The 5,236-nt window shown below is 34.1% G+C and overlaps 1 protein-coding gene across 1 annotated transcript in view; it reads left to right on the plus strand.

Annotated features, from left to right (window-relative positions):
• Positions 1 to 3,094: 3,094 nt before the first annotated feature.
• LOC119635276 (dual 3',5'-cyclic-AMP and -GMP phosphodiesterase 11) overlaps positions 3,095 to 5,236 on the plus strand; it is a 140,554-nt gene continuing 138,412 nt past the window's right edge. Inside the window, exon 1 of the mRNA XM_038029999.1 lies at positions 3,095 to 3,549. The gene's annotated coding sequence lies outside the window, so the exon portion shown is untranslated. The remainder of the gene's footprint in view (positions 3,550 to 5,236) is intronic.

Consider the following 5,236-nt stretch of genomic DNA (forward strand, 5'->3'; position numbering starts at 1 on the left):
AGTACTTTGGCATTCTAAATAGGTGCGAAAACTTTGGACAAGATCGTTCCCACGGAAACTGAATCTTTATATGGTAAAAGGGCTTAATTCTCAATATTTCTTAAGAAAAATTCATTGCAAATAATAATTTCATTTCATATCATATCATAATTAACACTTATCGAATGTGGACCACCTTAGTCTACTTTTTGAAACCCACCCCCTATAAGGGTTTTAATGAAGACTAGGTCCGTATATGCTAAAAAGGCTTAACTTTTAATATTTTAAGATAAAACATGATGCTTAGTAAATTAACTACGGGGTATTCGGATCATAAGGGTCTATCTGCTAGACCGCCCTATATATACCGGCTTTCGTGAAAACAAACTCTTCTATGGCGAGAAAGTCTAATTTGTGGTTTCTTACGGCGAAAGCAAATATGGAATACAATACATTCTTTGACTAGTAGGTTCAGTTTGCTAAACTACTTGCTACTTTGACGTTTGAACATTCTTCAATATGAGGCTTTTCAAAAACGTATATTTTTATGTAAATAAAAATAAAGTATAATTTTTGATGTCTTATCAATTAAGCGAAGAGGTTTAGGATGTCTAATGGCGCCTTTGCGCGACTATAGGATTCTTACTTGCTTTTAACTAGGAAAAGTGCGTTGACAGACATAATGGTAACGATTTCGTTCAAATAATTATACTTTATTATTTTTTAAAATTAATCTTTATAAATTTAGATTAAATTCAACTACAACAATATATTTTATATAAAGAACCTGCTATATAAAACAATGTGAGTGTGAAAGAAAAAAGTAATAAAGTGAACTTAATAGTTTAGTTATAAATTCTAATGATTACATACGTAATGAAAACAATGGATTACAAACACTCATAAGAAAGATTGGCTGAAGTTAATCGATACATCTAACAAATGTGAAGCTCAGAAATCTTTAATGCAAATTTATATAAATTATGAAACGAAAGTTATCTGTGCTACGTCATCAATTTTAAATTTGTTTCTCAAGTAAGCCCAAGTGTGTACGTACGCTTGCGCTTCGTAAACAATTAATTCGTTTCAAGAAGGTTTTAACAGAATTCTTGCTCATGAGAATCGAGTACGGAGCAGTCAAGTGTTTTTTAACGTAACATCAAGATGAGGCGTTTATTTCTAAACCGCAGTAGACTCGTGATATTAAGTAACTCAAGACAATAAATCTAATCAAAGACTTTGGTTTGAGAACACAAAAGCGAAAGCTAGCTTTCAACGATGCCTACGAGTATAATGGTCTAATCTCTCTCAGAGCTCTCAGATCAAACAAAGTTTGGTATGAAAATACCTTAGTGTGATGCTCTGATCAAAGACTCTGATATGAAAAGACCTGCATACGATCTTTAATCAAAGAAATCTCCTCTTTTGTTCTTCGAATAAAAAAAGAGTGATTTACATTTTCACAGCCTTACAAAAATTTTTAATTCTCTTCTTTTGTTAAAGACGGAAGAAAACAATATATACTATATCACATGATATAATAAAATTGTGGATAGAACCGTATTAAATAATCAAACAAAATTACAAAAATATATGAAGAGTAGTACAAGAACGGCTGCTGCTATGTTTACGTTCACTCTTGGAGGTGGTAATTTGTTGTTGTATAAACGGTCGCACATCCCATTGACCGCGTTTATATAGTCTTATTGTCATCGTCTATTTTTTGCATATAATTTATAGTAAGCATTCGGTCAAACACCGTCTTTCCTCGCACACTAATCCAAAACTCTTTTTTCTCCTAATAAAATCAAAAGCTAAACCCACCCATCACCAACTTCAAGTTAGCACAGCACGACAAGGTCGCGAAAATAGCAAATGTTACAAGAAAAGAAAATTTGATATTCGGGTACCGCACAAAAGCGCTTCAAAAGTAAGGAAGTTATCAGAATACATCAAATCCCCAATCGCGAACACCATCTAAAAAGAGATAAAGCCAAGTGGTTCTTGGGGAGTATGGTAGTGAATGATGAAAAGTGCATCATATACGACAATAATATACCAAAAAGATGCTAATCCTATACAAACGGTGGTAAAGTCCACCCCAGTCCACATAATGTAACATCTGTCGTTCCATACGGTAGAAAGGGAATTGTAGAATTTGAACTGGTCCAACGCGGCTAGGCGATTGAATTCATTCTCTACTGTCAATAACAGAAGGACTGAGCAAAATGAATATATTTGCAGCGTGCGCCACGCACTTAAATGTCAAATAGGTTTTGCGTGATGCGTGATACAAAAGCAGTCACTGCTTTCAGCGCTAAACACGATTACAACGGGATTGTGACACAGATCCTTAGTGATTATGTGTACAAATTGAGACAGTTTAGTTTGGCTGGAAACTTTTGATGCATTCAACGTAGTTGGAGATGGTCCCATTTGTCCCATAGTTTTGCCCCCGACAGTTTATCAATATTGGGGAAAATACCTAAAACGGCATATACTTCGCTTAAAAATATTCAGTTAAGATGTAGTTATTTATTAATTGCGTGGAAAAATCGTACCGCGACCTAGAAAATCTATTGTACTAACAAGACCTAGTTAAAATAGGCTTTGAATTTTGGATGAAAAGCGCCACGAACTTTCTAGATGATGCAGCATTTTATACTGTTGCTTATTCACAGGTAGATTAACCTTTAAAGCTTTTTAAAAGCTAGTTACTTTGCACAGCAGAAAATCTAAAAGCTCTTTCCCTGTTAAAGGAAGACTATTTAATAAATGTACATCAAAAGTGAAAAATTATTCAGTAGTCGTTTAGTTATCAAACCGAACGTTGACAACCGATTTAAGAAGAGTACAAAGCGTATTAAAAAGCGTCAGGTCCACTGATAACACACACAGAAAATAAGAAAAAGATATCAGTACGAGAAATGATATGGCTTTGTTAAAATTTCATTTCCAAATCGTTGTAAAAATTTCCCAATTAATAAGTACACAGTTAAAAACAAAAAAACATTTACAAGCTGTACAAACGACGAGATAAAAGAAGAAACAAAAAAAGAAAAACAAAAGAATTAAAGGTGACGCATGCACTAAACTAAATTGTCAACACCCTTGTAAAAAATTTTCTGTGCAACCGGCATTTTTCTAATTGACCTCAGCGAGAGTATGAAATTTAACTTTACGCTATTTGTTTGTTTAACTGCGCGTTGCCTGGTTTTTATGAGATATTAATGCCGCTATTGTTTACTTATTTTATTGACCATTGTTACGCGAACGGTGAACATTGATTTACAAACATTAGTTGACATATGGCGCGTCTTAAATTAAGAAAAAATGTGCAAAATTTAAAACAAATCAAAAATTTCTTTGTCTTGTGTATGAGACCAAAACTCACTCTTTTGGACTGGGTGTACTGTGAAAGTTAAAATTAAAAATTTAAGGCAAGAATTTCATTGGGAAAAGATTTGAAAAGCCCAAAATTCATAAATCACTTGTCATCAGTTGTTGAACAATTGTAAAACAACTACTACGTCTTATAGACTTTGCAACAACAATACGTCTATATATTTGGTAAGTTTTTAAACGGATTTATAGTATACTTTAAGGCTTGAGGTAATTACAAAAATTGTTGCTCGTTTTCTGGTGTAGACTTTATAACTGCGATGTTGACTTTCGACTTACCAAATTTATGTTTTTGCTTTTGAAATATACAATGGAACTTTCCATTAAAATACATTTCTTGCCTTTATGGAATATTTGTTGTCTATCATTCCTTTCTTCCGCAACATTAAATAAATTATTCCGTTCGCGTATCTTTATGTCTAATACATATTTCTTACACAGTGAGCATGTATTTTTCCTTTCAAAATAATTATCTCCCTTGTGCTTTCCTTTGTTTTAGTCTGAGGTTTTTATAAAATACTTTGCTTAAGGGTAGCGAGTTGGTTCTGTGCAATCATTTTGGTCCTACGACACTATGTTATAAGTAGTGACCGTTAGGGTAAATCATTTTTACTTAAAACAGGTTTATATAATAGAAGAGAATTATTTTTCGGCAAAGCGAAGCGATGTAATTGTCGTAGACAGATATTAATGATAGGAAAAAGTAAAGTATTGTAAACTAGATAATTGCTATCACTAAAGATATCTTTTTAACTGGATACAACTACTATCCAGTAAGAGAGGTGGATTACATTGCTGAAGGTATGTTAAGTTTGTTATACCGATCGATTTAGAATAACTTCCGGAATTGTTGTGAGCTTGTCCGTCTGTCCCTTTATGGTCTTCCGTTCATCTTAAAGGACGCAATTTTCAGGACCATTTTATGAAGTTCCGTACACCAACGTGTTTCGTCTCAAGGACGAACACTATTGGACATCGTTCGAGTCGAATTACTTTTTCGTTTACTACGCATGTAACGCGTAACGCTGAAAACTCATCACAGGAATGATCGTATTAAGCGAAGCGATATAGGGTATTTAGTGGGGGCTCGTGGCTCATTATAAAGTTTTTACTTTCTTTCATATCAGTTGTCGCATGTTTTTTTTTAGGAAACGCGGCTATAACCACAAAAATTATCTTTGTTGCGCCGTTCATAAACAGGGTATCGTTGAACATTGAAAACATTATCGATCAGATGGCTACGCAATAGCTTAGAAAAATGGTATCTCGGTTTCGAAGTGTGATTTGGTGTAGATGTTGTCATACACCTCGTTGTCAGTAAGAAAACCGAGTTATTGAAGATGAATTCTCAGTGAAAGGATATCGTGATTTACTTTCTTATCTACCTTTTTTACACCTTCCATTAAAGTTTTAGGGCATATTCATTTTGCTAATACACGTTTCCAAAACCGAGAAGGAAGCTCCATAGATGCTGCAAAGTGTACATTTAGATTCAGCACTGCATTCTTCCACTCATAGAATCTTTACGTTAAATATCCTCACGGTCGCAAAAATGAATAATCCGCTTCAAAGTTGACATTGACAGTTTTTGTACGCATGCTGGCGTTCAAGATTGTTTAAATTGGTCATTGAACGCGTTTATTGGGTGACGTAATCTGAGCTTATATATATGCTTCCCGGTTTTTTGCTCACTACTCATAAACTACGAGAAATATACAATGACAATTTCCATGTGCTTTCTATAAAAATTGGAAAAAAAAAAACATCAGCCGCGCACATCTAACGTCAATCAAAATTTAGTTCTATCGTATCCGCCTGAGTAGCCGAAGGCGAGGAATCTCGACTAGCAAGTCAA

This window comes from Glossina fuscipes, unplaced genomic scaffold (assembly GCF_014805625.2).
Source record: "Glossina fuscipes isolate IAEA_lab_2018 unplaced genomic scaffold, Yale_Gfus_2 26, whole genome shotgun sequence".
Classification (NCBI taxonomy): Eukaryota; Metazoa; Arthropoda; class Insecta; order Diptera; family Glossinidae; genus Glossina; species Glossina fuscipes.